General features: G+C 40.3%; 1 protein-coding gene across 9 annotated transcripts in view; it reads left to right on the top strand.

Moving 5' to 3' along the window:
* The window catches only part of NGF (nerve growth factor), a 169560-nt gene that overhangs the window by 22736 nt on the left and 129802 nt on the right, over positions 1-17022 (top strand). The window contains exon 2 of one of the 9 annotated variants that reach the window (XM_077295007.1): positions 5184-5230. The exons of the other annotated variants lie outside the window; for them this stretch is intronic. The gene's annotated coding sequence lies outside the window, so the exon portion shown is untranslated. The remainder of the gene's footprint in view (positions 1-5183; positions 5231-17022) is intronic. 9 annotated transcript variants of the gene reach the window in all.

The following is a 17022-nucleotide window of genomic DNA, read 5'->3' on the forward strand; positions in this document are numbered from 1 at the left end:
TCTGGGAGGAACTAGATGAATAAACTACTGCAGTTTTTTCAGGTTTTTTTGGGGGGGCGGGGGTGGGGGGTTTGGTGCAAGAGCTACTATATTTATGATTGATCTAGAGTTATGTGTAAGCATTTTATTGTTTGCTTGTTTGTTTTTTTCCTGGGATAACCCAACATTTTGGTTCAAGTATGGAATCTAAAAAAGAAGATATGATGCATTCAAAAAAAGTCATTACTTTAGAAGAGACTACCAATATTAGCAATTTTATTGTGATGTTTATGTTTTAAGCTTGTACTCCAAATTATCACATTGACTTTTATTGCTTGCCCTTTTTCATATTTCAAAGCAGGGTGTGACCAATAAATAAAAAATAACTTTTAATAAATTTTAGCTAAAAAATTGGTATAACCAACTACATAAGAACATGAAAGGTCTCGGGGATTTGGTTATTTGATTATTCCCCTTGTATGGGAATTTTTTCTTGTGAGTCTTTCATGTTCTTATGTAGTTGGTTATACCAATTTTTTAGCTAAAATTTATTAAAAGTTATTTTTTATTTATTGGTCACACCCTGCTTTGAAATATCATTTCTGACTGGTGTATATCACTTTTGACTGATTCTTGCCCTTTTTCAGAATGAAACATAATAGTCTTACTTGAGTTTCCGGATTATAATCTTAAATAGGCAGTTTCCTAATATACGACAGGAATGTAAAATATATTTAATCTCTAAGCAGCATGTTTATACATATTTTGTCGATTATTTTTTTTTTTTGTGTGTGTTGCAGTTCAAGGGCAACACTGACCTCTTCTGGTACAAGGCAATGTGCAAGATAACTTGATTAATGATTACCAATATATCATTCCACAAAAAGCCATTTGTTAGTTTTTTCCCCATTTGATAAAATGCTATTAAAGATGCTGTATAAAATTTATAATAAAAGATTTATGCTTTTTTTTTCTTCACTTTACTTTTGTGTTTTTATCCCCAGCTTGTGGTTTTCTAGCTGTTCTAAAATTCAACTCTCAGGAAGGCCTGTCTCCAGTGGTCTTGGCGTGATGTTAGTTCAGGTTACAGAGACATGCCACATTGACTAGGGAAATAACACCCTGTTTTTATTTTTTTCATACATATTGAGGTTGGAGATCAGTGGATACATCTTTTGTATGTAGTTAATTAAGTTGTCCAGGTTTAACATGAAAGTCTGCAGTCACTGTACATGACTGCAGACTTGTGAATCCTCACAGCATGTGCTGCGAGGAATCTCCAGTAACAGCGGCGAGACTGGGCTATTTGGAGACCACAAGTATGCAATATGCATGTATTCTGGCTACATATTGTGCAGCCTTGCTAAATTCACTTGTATTGACTGAGGCTGTGCACATCTTTTTGGCACCTGAGAATCCTGACAGTGCGCGATGTGAGGATTCGCAAGTCTGCAGTCACATAGAGTGACTGCCTACTTTCGTGCTAAACCTGACAATCCCTATCAACATGCCTCAATCTCTACTTGCATATATTTAATTATACAGGTTCAAGAAAGTGCATAAAATGTATGCAATTAACAAGCAGTGTGTGTATGTATGTACTGTATATATGAGTAATCCTACATTCTGCTGATGTCATGAATCCTTAGGCTTATGCAGAATAGTTCATTATTAATATTGCTGACTCAATGGAGTTAAGATTTTGAAACTCATTTGTTCACGAAGAGCAAATTAGGTTTTTTTTCCCCTACCATAAAATGATCGGGAAGGATTGCACGTAGCTCTGTCCTCCTTTTCTGTCATTTGAGCTTGGAGGTTACCAAGCATAATATCACTAAAGTTATCTTCGCTGAATTCCAAACACAATTACCTCTGAACCATGCATCATTGCTCAGTGTAAGCACTCTAGACTTCTTACTGCTTTCTTTCCTCTGTTGGATAAAAAGTCTTCTATTCCTTGTATAGACATTCACTTTTAATGTTGTCATAATGACTGATGGAATATTTCATCCTTATCCAATAATTATCCAATGCATGAGTTTCCATATCCATTTAATGTTGTCTAACTTGTCTGCTGTTGAGTTTGGCTAAAAGTGCAATAATCTCTAGTATAAACATTTTATTCATTAAAGAAAACATTTATATGGTTGATACTATATTATAAAGTAGAAAGCCAAGAATTTTGTCTTAAAGTGGATCTACAAGCTTTGCTGACTTGTCTGTTTTAGTAAGTATCTACGTTCCAGATCAAATAATTACTGTCTGAACTCTACATTTGACCTTTCCTCTGTTGTTCTCCCTGGTTATGGATAAATAAATTGATAGCTAGGTGTTGATATTCCCTGTGTTTTATAGTTTGTTTCCCTACACACCCTCTCGCTGTCGATTCTGTGCTGACAGCGGCGGATTGTGCAGAGACACATCCTATTTACTAGGGGAAAAGTAACACCCAGCTGTTAATTTATTCATACATTTTCAGGAGAGATGGTGCAATCCAGAGTTCCTAGAAAATAGTTGGGTGTGCATTGCATCAGATTGAGAAACCTATTTTCAAATCAAACGCATATTGCTAAATTCTTAAAGGGAATCTGCTACCAGGTTTTCCCAATATAAAGCATGGCCACCACCTTTGAGGCCCCTTTTACAGTATTCTAGTAAGCTGTATGTCTTCAATCCCCTTGGCATAGCACAAAAAAAGTTTTATTATACCCCATACGTTGCTACCTGATCCAATGGGCATCGTTGGTCTTGCTTTGGTGCCTCCTTCTTTCTTGTTCTGTCCCTTGCTTCACGTGGGTGACACATCCTACATCATACACACAGTATCCTCCAATCAAACTCCTGTGTAGGTACACTTCTCTCTACTCTGCTGAGGGCAAAGTACTGAAATATGCATGTGCCAGAAGAGGCCAAAGAGCGCTGATGACCTGGAAGTAAAGCCAGCGCATGGACATTACAGTCCTTTGCTCTGACATCATCAGGGAAGACAAAGTACGTCTGAGCAGAGGTGCAATTGGAGGACACCGAGTGGATGACACAGAATGCGTCATCCATATGAAGTAAGAAGGAGACCAACGATTGCAACGACACAGGAGGTGCGGAAGCAAGAACAGTGACACCCATTGGACCAGATCACATCATATGGGGGTATAATATGATATGTTTTGTACTATGCAGAGGACTGAGACTGAGGGCTTACAGGTTACTAGAATACTGTAAAAGAGGCTTTAAGGGTGGCCATACTTTACATTGGAAGAACCTGATCATTGTTCCCTTTTAAGTATAAACACAATTTCAAAGATTTTGTAATTTAGTGGGGTTAATCATCTAAAGGAGAAAACCAAACAGTTTGTAACAAAATCATCACAGTATAGAAGATCTTTAGAAATTTCAGACTTTGCTACAACTGCAAGATATTCAACACAGGAACCAACAAATGCTCTTCCTTCATAAATCATACTCAACTGAGTCTGTAAGCAGGTCACAGATAACACAGTGCAGGTTGTAGGGAATATGCACAGTCTATTGCCTGATTTCCTTTGACCGTAATAACATAATTAATCTACAGGAGTCAGGAAAATAAATTTCATTTGTATCTTCCACCATAAATATTTTATTTTACGTGCATATTTTTTCAATCGGGAGAGCAGTGTAAGTCTCTGACAGACACCTCTGGTGGTAGTTTACTTCCTGCAGAAACAAAATGATTGGCTTTGTAATTCAATATGGCTGATCCTTCTCGCCTATAACATCAATAGCAAGGGGAGTGCCCCCATTTGTAGAAACCCAATTTCTGCTTGTACAGGTTATATTGTTGATATCAAGTGTTCTATATAATACTGTAGGATTTCATAATAGCAGATTGCTACTGTATAAGAAGGGATCAAGGAGCCATGTAGAGCGTGAAGAGTGATAATACAACTAGTTAATGATCAATACAGTAAGGCTTAGAACCACCCAAAAACAATTAGTAAGGAAAGTCTTTCAGAGTTGCTTATTATCTGGTCATTCTGTGACTTCAGGCTTTATTGACAGATTTTGAAGAGGATATTCACGAAAAATAAGCCGTAAATTGATTTTAACAAGATGAGCCCAATTTACTTGAAATTGATTTTAAGCATATATTTTCCAACAGGCCCCGACATGTTCACGTTGTTCATTCTCTTAGAAACTGCTCTATCCTATTATATTATGTTATGAATTATACTATGCATCAAAGCATTCCTGAATCTGGAGTGCACTACAACAAACTATTTAGTGGCCACCTTATTTTTTTTTTTCCAACAGTAATTCTCCAAGTCTTCATTTGTTCATTTCTCATGTCAATTTTCTGTGATCAGGACATAGTGCAGTATGTAATTGCAAGGTATGCTTTTGTATTATTGCAGTCTTCCTCTTTCCTTGAAGGGATTGTCTACTATGTCTCCTAGATGGGTGCCCTAAGCAGATTACAAAGTGTCTCATTGATGGGTACCAAATTGATCAGCCTTAATCTGTGGGGAATCCTGTCACTGAGTGGTTATCCTGCAGCAAAATCACATTGGAAATAAAGTATTCCATGGTGCCATGTGATGATTGTCAGGAAGTTAAGGATCTGGCATGTTTGATTTCGGACTACCTGTCCTTTTGATCTTTAATCAGCCACCGCCAGAGATGTCTTGCAGTGCTCTCTATCATAGCAAGATGAGCACTCCAGTGTATGGGAGAGCCAAACAATATAATTTCCAGCTGAACCGTCATGCGGCTGACAGCTATCCGTAGTGTACATAGAGCTTGTAAGGCTACGTTCACATTAGCATCTTTGGGCGCAGCGTCGTCGACGGATACCGACGCATGCATCATGCGCCCCTATCTTTAACATGGGGGGCGCATGGACATGCGCTGGTATGCGTTGTCAAGCGTTGTACGACGCATGCGTCATTTGGGCGCACCAGACAGGGCGCGGCCGACGCTACATGTTGCATTTTTCCTGCTCCAAATTTCCAGTAAACAATGCATGCAACACACTTGCGTCGTAAATGCGCCAAAAAACCACATTACTGTCTATGTACAAAGCATAGGGCGCAGGTGCCTGCGTTGACCCACGTTGTTCGATGCATGCGCCTTTTGAGTAAAAAACAAGTGATGAAGTGTCTAGACAGTGACAAGACCACCCCATAGATATAAAAAAAAGGGTGATTGCATTGTATTTCACTTGCCTGCAGGTCTGGAAACCGAGAGTACACGAGACACAGCTCTGCCTTCAAGGGATGTAAGTATATAATTTGTCTGCCCATTTTTTTTTATTCTTTGCAATGTTTGTTGTTTGTTTTTGTTTTTTCATGTGTGTGACTTTTTTTTTTTTTCCTTGCAATTTATGGTGGTTTATTTAATTTTTATTGGGTTGTTCTGCGTTGACCGCATGCGTCAAAAAACGCTGCGTTGTGTATTGCGCCCAAAGACGCTAATGTGAACGTAGCCTAATACCACACTACACCAGGAGAGCATAACTAAAGGACCCCCTTTGTTAAGGGCTCACTTTCTAATTTAAATTTACATTAACTGTTTCTAGAAAAGCCCATTGGTAATAGATAAATGACTGCTAGTTGTGAAAGTCGTAAGAGAGGATCTGATAATTATTTTCCGTTAGAGGGAATCTGTCAGTAGGATCAGCCCTCCTAAGCTGTCTATATGGGCATGTAGGTCATAAGAAGATGAATAAAACGATACATTGATATCTGTGATCTGATGTTTTATTTCAGAGAAATCCAAGTTTTCTTAAAATGTATATGAGCTGTTAAGAACTATGTGTAGGACGAACATATGCATATTATTATTTACTTATATAGCACCATTAATTCCATGGTGCTGTACATGAGAAGGGGTTACATACAAATTACAGATATCACTTCTAGTAAACATACTAACAATGATGGACTGATACAGTGGGAAGAGGACCCTGCCCTTGCGGGCTTACATTCTACAGAATCTGCCTCTGCACTTTGTCTTAAATGAAAGGGAGTATTACCAGTGTGAGACATGTAACTAACACAGAACAGGAAAATTGAATTTTGTCTTTAAAAAAAAAAAAATTGCAGCTGACGTTTTCACAGCTCTGCTGTAGTGCAACCCTGCCAGCCTATGAGATGGAAGCTGAAGCTGAGAGGAACCTGCAGATGTGTTAGTTATAATCACACACAGCTTTGCAGTGAGATCAGGAGAGCAGAGAGCGGTCATTACACATCACACTGGCAATGTTCTTTTTTTATTTAAAATAAGCTCTGAAAGCTGATTCTCAGTTAGATCTATGCTTAACAGCACATTTACATATAAGAAACACATGGATTTCTCTGGAGTAAGATATTCAATCGCAGATACCAAGGCATCACCTTTATTCAATCTTCCATTAGCTAGATGCCCATATTAGACAGCTTAGGGTGGGTTGCACCTACTATCAGATTCCTTTTATGGTGATCCTTGCTCTGAGAATTCTAATTGTCACAAGCCATGCAATTCTCTCTCCAAGGTTAAATGTCAATATGAGCACTATCTACATTTACCAATTATGGCTTTAAGGCCGGGGTCACACTTGCAAGTGTGATGCGAGAAACTCGCACGAGTCTCTCGCATCAATACCCAGCACTGCCGCCGGCACTCAGGATCGGAGTGTGCGGCTGTATGTATTTCTATGTAGATGCACACTACGATCCCGATTGCCGGTGGCAGTGCCGGGTATTGATGCGAGAGACTCGTGGGAGTTTCTCGCATCACACTCGCAAGTGTGATCCCGGCCTAAAAGCCATTTTTGGACCAACCAGCAAGATCAACAGAAACCGTGATCTGTTGCCTTTATTTGCACTGACCTCCTGTTAAAAACTTGGAATTTTGTAATGTAATGGTAATTGGTTTCTGTACACGGAATGTAGCTATATTCATGGATAGTGACCTTTGTGAAGTTTTATGTAGGCTGTAATAAAGAAAGGTGTATGATATTTCAGCTTTTAACATAAATGCTGGTTTCTAGAGAGCGTGCATTTTGAAACTCATGAGACCAGTAGCGCAACACTAAGCTAAGATCACCACCAAGCCACTGTCTGCATAAAGATATGTTTGATAACAATTCACAGAGGTTTCAGTTTCCAGGTTTTTTAAAAATTTTTTTAAAGGTATAATCTGTCATCACATTTGAGCAATTTTTTTTTATCTGTTAATACGGGTATACAGATTACAAACAGCTGAAATGAGTCATACCTGCATACCCCATTTATGATGCCTTATTCTGTAAAAATCTTTTATATCTTTATGTTAATTAGTTCTTCCAGGATATGGGGCTGCCTCGGTAATAACTTCCGGTCCCAGTGTTCTCTGGTGTCCAGAAAAGGTGCACTCCTGACTTCCTTCCTTCCGCCCTGCATAGTAAGCATGTCATTTGCGCCTTTTCTGCTTGCCGGAGAACACTGGGACTGGAAGTTACAGTGATTCTCCAGCGCCTGCGCAGAGCAAAAATGAAACCAGTTCCTATAAAAGGGCAGAGCAGTGAGGAGGAGTGACCGCAGTCTGAATGCGCAGGTGCGTGATTTATGGCTGCACAACTGCCGTCACAGGCACACGATGCAGATAGGGAAGTGACTAGGCTTTCTCTGTGATAAAACAAAAAAAATAGTCTTATTCTCTTCCGCTCCGGTTCTACCTCATTGCTGCTGCCCCAGGACTTTGTTCCCATGACAACAGTGGTGGTATGTGACCTCTTCAGCCAATCCCAGGGTTCAACAGTTATGAACAAGAGTGTGATTGGCTGCAATGGTCATGTTCAGTAGTCATACCGCAGCAGGCATGTTAACAAAAGTGACAGAGGGTAAGCAAAGTTGATTTTCTATTTTTTTTTTTCACAGAATAAGCCAGTGCTCAAAAAATATATAAAAAAATAAAAATAGAAAACCCCTCTATGACATAAAAATAAGTATCGTTATACAATATATAAGCTTTTCCTCTGACCCATTATCAAATTGTGATAACTATAGTCTTAAAAAATGTCCATGGTCATTTGCCAAGTTTTGATATTGTCTTTTCAAATAGTGTTGGATTTTTTTTTCCAACTATTTACAACATAATAAATATATTATACAGTCACGTACAGAAAAACATATTGTGAGAATGTCTGCCAAGTTAGAACAGTGTATGACGTGCTTAGATGCACTCAAGTAATTCTCTCACAGGACAAATCCATGTGGATTATAAAAAAAAAAGGCAAGGGACGTTAACAACACAAGTTTGACTCAAACTTTTACGAACTAATATTTCAAAAGGATTTCATAAAAAAATGCAGACAGAACAAATGTAAAAAAATAAATCTGATCACTTCTTTCAGTTTCAAATATGACTTCGGAATATTAGCCTCAATGACACTGAATGGAGGCTGTACAGCTTTTTAGTATTGAGTTCTCCAGCTTCTATGCACTCACTGCCCCATGGGTTACCTTGTACTCTGCATGAGATGTTCTGCCCATAAAATAGGGTTTCTAGGGTAGTATATTGACTTGTAGGGATTTTAAAGTTTGTCACTTCTATGAACAACATTATTTTTTACATCTCAGACAAATTTTTACAATTTCCTTGATACTTATCACTCCCTACCCCTTATTGTAGTAACAAAAAACATCCAATCAAAACTGTGGTTAAAAAGGCCACAGGAGTAGTTACCTTTACTATAACATATCATACATATACAAAACAATACAATACAATATATAATATAATCTAAACATTGAAAACTTTGAGGTAGTAAGGATCCCTGTTGGCACTAACACCAATTTTTTTTCACAGCTCTTGCACACATTGCAGTGCACCAGATGCTCATTGCTCCCAGACACTTCCACTTGACCCAAGGCATCAATTTATATATAAATTGGGTGCTCTATATGCACCCAGAAAGCTTGTAACAACCAAGAGGCCCAATATCCAGTTAGTCCAATAGCAACTATTTTTAATCTTCCATTTAAATTACTTGTGGTTTATTCCAAAATACCCTTTATTTCTCCACCAAACCCCTGAAAAACAATGCATTCCTCTCAAAACCAATCTTAGGAGTGAGGGGGTGAGACTGACACCCAATGACATCACTCTCCACTTGTTTGTATCTCTTCCCCATCCTCTTTTTAAATAACTTTCTAGTACCTAACTCTATGCGTACGTGCCTAAACTTACAAACATTTCTCTATGAAGGGATTTTCTATACCCTCTATGCCCCGTGCCCTTTCCTGCAAAAACCCTTCTGTGCTATACCTGTGTCTTGCTCCATGTCTCACGTACATATGAAATTCAATGGGTATGCCGTAATTTTTTTTTCTTCTGTTAGCATTGCATGGAGTTAAAAACCTGAAGTGTCTCTGTATGAAATTAGGGGTACAATAAAGGTCTCTAGGTGCTGTAGTACAGAATAAATTATGAAAGTCAGGCACTGGTTTAGAGGAAAAGGTGCACAATTGTATAGAAACAGATAATACCAGTAGCAGACGGCTAATCTCAGACAACCAGGCCAAAGTCTGCATTCAGATAAGCTTGAGTATAGTACATAGTTGCTAATAAGATATTTCAGTAAGCCTGTGTAGATGATGATGATGTAATGCTTGGGGACACCCTGGCCATAGGTAGTTTCTGTTTTTGTAAACACTACAGAAAAGGGTACCTGGATGAGTATGTGATGTTACCTCTTATAAAATCAGCTGAAGATCTTATCCTGCCTCGTGACATGGTGCGCCAGGAACCAAGAACTAGACATGAATGAGAGCGCCAAAATGAGTGAGAAAATATTTATTTAGTAAAAGAACTGATAAAACATATCTACATCTAGTATCAGAAATGGCACTTAAGAAACACGCTTGACATTTGGCAGTACATCTCTAATAATATTTGTTACACTGACGGAGCAGGCTGCTCAACTTCCCATTTATATGGGCCACACGCATCCATCTTCACATTTGTTTGTACTAGTTACAACTCCTGAAAAGATAACGTGCCCCAGACTGGTCAGTCTAGACTATGACCCTCGGGTCTGACTAACACTTGACCTTCTTTATCTAGTATAGATGACATTTCCCATAGGAGCTCCACTTGTCTGCTAGTATAGGACTAGTCCTCTCTTGGTACTTGGTTGCTTCAGAACTTACTACCTGAGTTTAGTTTTCTCTACTCTTCATACACAACATCCTTGATCAATGCTAGTCTGCAGGGCCGGCGTCAACACCCGGCCTAGCCGGGCAATTGCCGGGGCCCTGACGAGACAGGGGGGCCCACTCACACAGTCATAGAGCCATCTGGCTGCTTTAACCCTTTCTACCCTTTCAATTTGCGCTGGCACAAGCATCTTCTCACTGTCAGTGCAGGGCCAGGCACACATAGGGGTTAATTAAGGACACAGCCAGCGTGACATTGTGGGCGGAGAGTTCTCCTGCTCTGAATCTCCTGACTGTGTGCACTCCTGAACTTATCAAGGAGACCGAGCTCCTACCAGCACCTGAGTGAGTGCAATGCTATATCGCTGTATGTTCTGACAGTCTGGGACTGGGTGACCTGGGGCGGCCATGGGCTGGGCGGCTGCAGCTGATATATATATACTACAGCAGCCTCCCAGCCCAGGCCCCCAGCACAGCCTGTATAGATACAGTGTATATAATATATATACAGGACAGGTGCTGGGGGCCTGGGCTGGGCGGCTGTTGAAGTATATACACTGCACAGTACCACTCCCCTGTATATATACACTGTACAGTACCACTCCTCCTGTCCTGTATATATACACTGCACAGTACCACTCCTCCTGTCCTGTATATATACACTGCACATTACCATATCTCCTGTCCTGTATATATACACTGCATAGCACCACTCCTCCTGTATATATACACTGCACAGTACCACTCCTCCTGTCCTGTATATATACACTGCACAGTACCACTCCTCCTGTCCTGTATATATACACTGCATAGCACCACTCCTCCTGTATATATACACTGCACAGTACCACTCCTCCTGTCCTGTATATATACACTGCACATTACCACTCCTCCTGTCCTGTATATATACACTGCACATTACCATATCTCCTGTCCTGTATATATACACTGCATAGCACCACTCCTCCTGTCCTGTATATATACACTGCACAGTACCTCTCCTCCTGTATATATACACTGTACAGTACCACTCCTCCTGTATATATACACTGCACAGTACCACTCCTCCTGTATATATACACTGCATAGCACCACTCCTCCTGTATATATACACTGTACAGTACCACTCCTCCTGTATATATACACTGCACAGTACCACTCCTCCTGTATATATACACTGCATAGCACCACTCCTCCTGTATATATACACTGCACAGTATCACTCCTGTCCTGTATATAGACACTGCACAGTACCACTTCTCCTGTCCTGTATATATACACTGCACAGTACCACTTCTCCTGTCCTGTATATATACACTGCACAGTACCACTCCTCCTGTATATATACACCGCACAGTACCACTCCTCCTGTCCTGTATATAGACACTGCACAGTACCACTCCTCCTGTATATATACACCGCACAGTACCACTCCTCCTGTATATATACACTGCACAGTACCACTCCTCCTGTATATATACACTGCACAGTACCACTCCCCTCTATATATACACCGCACAGTACCTCTCCTCCTGTATATATACACTGTACAGTACCTCTCCCCTGTATATATACACTGCACAGTACCGCTCCTCCTGTATATATACACTGCACAGTACCTCTCCCCTGTATATATACACTGCACAGTACCTCTCCTCCTGTGTATATATACACTGCACAGTACCACTCCTCCTGTATATATACACTGCACAGTACCGCTCCTCCTGTATATATACACTGCACAGTACCTCTCCCCTGTATATATACACTGCACAGTACCTCTCCTCCTGTGTATATATACACTGCACAGTACCACTCCTCCTGTATATATACACTGCACAGTACCTCTCCCCTGTATATATACACTGCAGAATTTACAATAGCTATCACTCATGTAAGAAGTGAAATCTGGCATTGTACTATACCTATATTTCTCCGCTGTATCTGGGCATCATGAATCGTGATATATTTTAAAGGGGGGGGGGCCCACTGAGACTCTTTCGCCCGGGGCCCTCAAAAACCTGGAGCCGGCCCTGCTAGTCTGCTAACAATAGTTTTTTCTCTTTTCAGTACTTTCCAACAACTGATGAACAAATAAGAACTAAGTCCCTATGCCCTCTTAACTTCTCCCATTATGGTTTGGCCTAATAGTTAACCTTCCCTGCAGGATAACTAAGTGCTGCAGTCCACAAAAAAGTAATATAATGCATTGACATGTGTTGTATGTTGTTTTATCTATGGGATCTTCAGGTGGGGTGTCAACCAGCTTCTTCACTCCTTGACAGTGATAAGTGCTTGATTGGTGAATGTCCAACCACTAGAAGCACATCTACTGAATCATCAAAACAGAGAACCAGAATCCCTTCCATTCTAAAAATGGTGCTTGGAGGAGGTAGAATATAGCAGTGGACAAGCATTTCCACTACCCCTACATCTGTTTGGTGGTGGCTGAAACAGCCTGTTAAGCAAACCAATAGCATGAGAAAAAAGTCTGCAAGATTTAGGAACAATGTTCAAGAGGGAAATCCCACATTAGGTTAACAAATTAATTTACACCCGAATTTCCAATTGTTTTCTTCACCCTTCAGAACATGCAACTGTAGTGCATTTTTATTATCTGCTTCCTGTGCTACTGTACCATGTAAATGTACAATTCTCTGCTTGTACGGAAGACACTAGACTATCTCTTTGGGTAATGGCCGTGAACAAATGTATATTATGTATGGCTATATATTTTATGACTGTGTTGCGTGACTTAGTCTTATGAATATTGAAAAAAAATTTGTTTGGATACGATGCCAAGAGCTGTAGACAAAATGAAGATCTGACTGAATGAATGGATGTCTTTGTAGCTGTGAACTTTTGCAAATCTAATACTATAGCCTCTACAAAGCACAGCAATAGGATTTAGCTAATAGGTATTTGATGTGACCCTTAAATTCCCTTCTATTGAATGTTCTGTGCATTGTGATAAGGTCACAGAAAGAGAAGACAGAACAAAATTCTATGTACTAATTCCATTGGGTAATTACTGGATTAGAGTTTTCCATCAGTACATTATTTCATACTTTTAATCCAGCGCATAGTGAATGTTTTATTAAAGATAAATGATATTACATTTTTTAAGATTCGTTAATGTGGATTTTTTATTGTAAGGGCTTGAAAAGAGTTTCTTCAAAGTTTCTACTCCCTCTCATCCTATAACTGTGCCTTATTTGGGACCAGAAATGGTCGAACTTGAACAAGAAAGTTTGCGGTTCATATCGGACACCTACTGTCCGTGCACGGACCCCGAACAAGGGCTTCTCACTGAGGTCCATGTTACTGTTCAGGTTCAACAGCCCGAACAAAGCATGTTGAAAGATTTTGAAAATCAACAAGCTGTTCCTATGTGGGCACTTCCAGCCTCATCACAGCCATGTCAAGTATTGGCATGGCTGTGATTGGCCGGCAAACTATGTAAGCAATAATAATAATAATAATTATAAAAATAAAAGATGGGAGGTCCTCCCTATTTTTGATGGGTTAAGCACACAGCTGTGGGCTGCAGCCATCAGCTGTCTGCTTTATCTTGGCTGGTTATCAAAAATAGAGGGACCCCATGCTGTTTTTTTAAATTACTTAAATAATTAATAAAAACTATGTGGGGTCCCCCCCATTTTTGATAACCAGCTGAGCTAAAACATACAGCTGGGGGGCAAGCATTCTCAGGCTGGGAAGGCCCATGGATATTTGACCCTCCCCAGCCTAACAATAGTAGCCTGCAACCACCACAGAAAAGGCGCATCCATTAGATGCACCAAATCTGGTGCTTTGTCCTGCTCTTCCCACTTGCCCTAATGTGCTTGCAAGCGGTGTAATATTTTGAGGTTGATGCCAGCTGTGTAATGTCTGCTGACATCAAGCCCAGAGGTTAATAATAGGCCGGCATCTATGAGACACTCCCATTACTAACCCTGTAAGTAAAAATATTAAAAAATCATAGAAAAAAATCTTTATTTGATAAAAACTCCCCCAAAATGTAACTATTTCCCCCATTTATTTGCAAAAATGAAAAATAAATAGTTCCATCGTGGGATATGGGATGGATTTTAGGTGGACCACTTAGTATTGTTGTATTTTTTAAATGTAATAAATGGTAAGAGAGTCCGAGAGTGTTTTGTCCAATTAATGGACGTGTGTGTGTGTGTGTGTGTGTGTGTGTGTGTGTGTGTGTGTGTGTGTTTATTACTTTTGACTATGGGGTAGGTAATGGAGGTGTCTTAAAGATGCCTGTCCATTACTAACCCCTGTACCTGATGTCAGGGGATGTTAAACAGCTGACATCAACCACAAAATCATTACCCTGCTTGCCAACACACCAGGGCAAGCAGGAAGAACTAGAGGCTAAGTGGCAGAATTGGCTCATCTAATGAATGCACCATTCCTGGGGCAGCTGAGGGCTGGTGTTATTAGTCTGGGAGGGGGCCAATATCCATGACCCCTTCCCAGCCTATCAATATTAGCCCACAGCTGTCTGCTTAGCCTTTACTGGATGCTAGAAATAGGAGGGACCCCACATCATTTTTGGGGAGTCACCCTTTTTAATAACAAGTAATGCTATGCAGACAGCTGTGAGCTGATATTAATAGCCTGGGAAGATCCATGGATATTGGCCTCTTCCAGATTAATAACACCAGCCCCCCAGCTGTCTGCTTTTCCTCAGCTGGGTATTAAAAATAAGTGTGATCCCATTCCATTTTTTTTTTTTTTTACTTGCTACATACATGTCCAGTAAACTGCACATACTGCACTAATTATGTATGTCACTGACATCTTTTTTAATTTACATAGTCTTTGGTGAATTCTCTCATCGGCGTCATCGGTTCTCGCTGCTATCAACGAAACAAGCTGTATGATGATGAGAGTAGTAATCATCAACCGATGCCTGACCAGCCATAACCTTTTCATCCTCAGTCATCGCTGCTGGCTCACACGCCGTCCTTTGTGTGACAGTGTGGGAACCGCAATACCCAGCAGCTGTGACTGGAAGTGACTTCAGTAAGATTACCGCCAGTCAGAGCCGGTGTTTCCCACACTATCACACAGATGACATAGTGGGAACTGCCGGATGCTTGGGTCCCCTGGGATCAAGTTCGAGTACCTTCTGGCACCCGAACCAAACTTTTTTACAAAGTTTTCCAGAACCCGACCCACCCGAACATCCACAGGTCCGCCCATCTGTATTTAGGATGCTTGCATAAAGCAGGAAATACTACCAGAAAAGTTTGTTTGGCAAACCAGCCTTTCACTTATTTTTGATGCTTGGAAATAAATTGCATATTTTATAGGGCGCTATACTGTAACATTTTATATCTGTTTACTAGGACCCCCAAGGATTAAATAATGTCCTTCATCTTTGCATGAGTCAATGGACTCTGGAACATAGTAATGTTTGGGTTTATAGACTTTTTATTGAGCCTGTACTCCGCTGTGTGCATGTACTAATGCAGTAACTCTGTGCTTGTGTCTGATATGTAGACTGCCACAGAGCGGGTTTTCAAGAAATAGGCGAGGGTCTTATTACTCGAACATCCACCGACATGCAGGTTAAATAATTTTGAGTGCAGTTACACTGACTGATCAGGCCTGCTACAATTTCCATGTGTACAGAATAATCAGTAATAGATCATTCTGTGTGCATAGACTGTCATTGTTCTAAGCAGCGTAAGTCCTTGTTTACACAGATTTATGTGCTGTAATTTCACCCAATAAAATATAAAAACATGGGCTTCTCTGTTGACATGACGTCATTGGAAGTTCCAGAACCGCCTGTAGGAGTGGTCTATGAGCGCCCTAAGACAGGAGAAAGCGAGCCCGACAGAACAGGCAGGTGGTAGTAACTTCCTGCCTCTAAATTCTTAGCCCCATAGCCAAAAATAAGAAAAGTCCAGGATAACCCCTCTAAACTAATCATAGAGTTAAAACTGTGAAATGGTACAGCTAAAGCAAGGTCTCTGTAGAATATGATCACTTTTCTTAAAACTGCCCCCAAAAACAGTGGGTGCCTCAACGTTTGGGAATTGTTTTTCACTTCTTTTCTAACGTGTAAAATCTGTCAGCAAAATTGTGCATTTGTGCTTTGATAAGGCAATATGCATGTTAATATGCATGTTAATGTCCAACTTTCAAGAAATATCACCGTTGCACAATGTTTCATAATTGAAATCTACATTGCATGGTGAGGAAACTTTTAGTTTTTTTTTTACTTTTAATGGGTTATATGATGCTTTATTCTATGTTCAGTCACAGTGGTGAAGTGAAATAATGATGATTTCTTGTTCCATATATCAGTATATTAAGGTGGTTCACAAGACTTTTACACAGAGTTAAGCTAGATTCACACATCTGTGTGTCATAGTCTGATGGTCTGAGCACGTACCACAATTCACGGACTGGCCAAGGGCCTACTGATCCTTACTTGGCAGTTTCTTAGGCATATACAGTATGAGGCTGCAGAATTCGGGTCAGGAGATCCTCAGCTGCTCCATGCATCGTGGTTAATTATTAGTTTTTATTATACATTTTTATAGCGCCATTTATTCCATGGCGCTTTACATGTGAAAAGGGGGCAAATATAGACAAATACAATAAACATGAGCACAAAACAAGGCACTTACAGGAACAGAAGGAGGGAGGACCCTGCCCACGAGGGCTTACAGTCCGCAGGGGATGGGTGAGGATACACTAGGAGAGTGTAGATCTGGTTGTGCAGCAGTTCAGTAGGTTGAGGATCACTGTAAGCTATAGGCTTGTCGGAAGAGGTGAGTCTTCAGGTTCTTTTTGAAGGTTTCTATGGTAGGTGAGAGTCTGATGTGTTGGGGTAGAGAGTTCCAGATTATGGGGGAAGCAA

The sequence above is a fragment of the Ranitomeya variabilis genome, chromosome 3, assembly GCF_051348905.1.
Source record: "Ranitomeya variabilis isolate aRanVar5 chromosome 3, aRanVar5.hap1, whole genome shotgun sequence".
NCBI lineage: Eukaryota > Metazoa > Chordata > Amphibia > Anura > Dendrobatidae > Ranitomeya > Ranitomeya variabilis.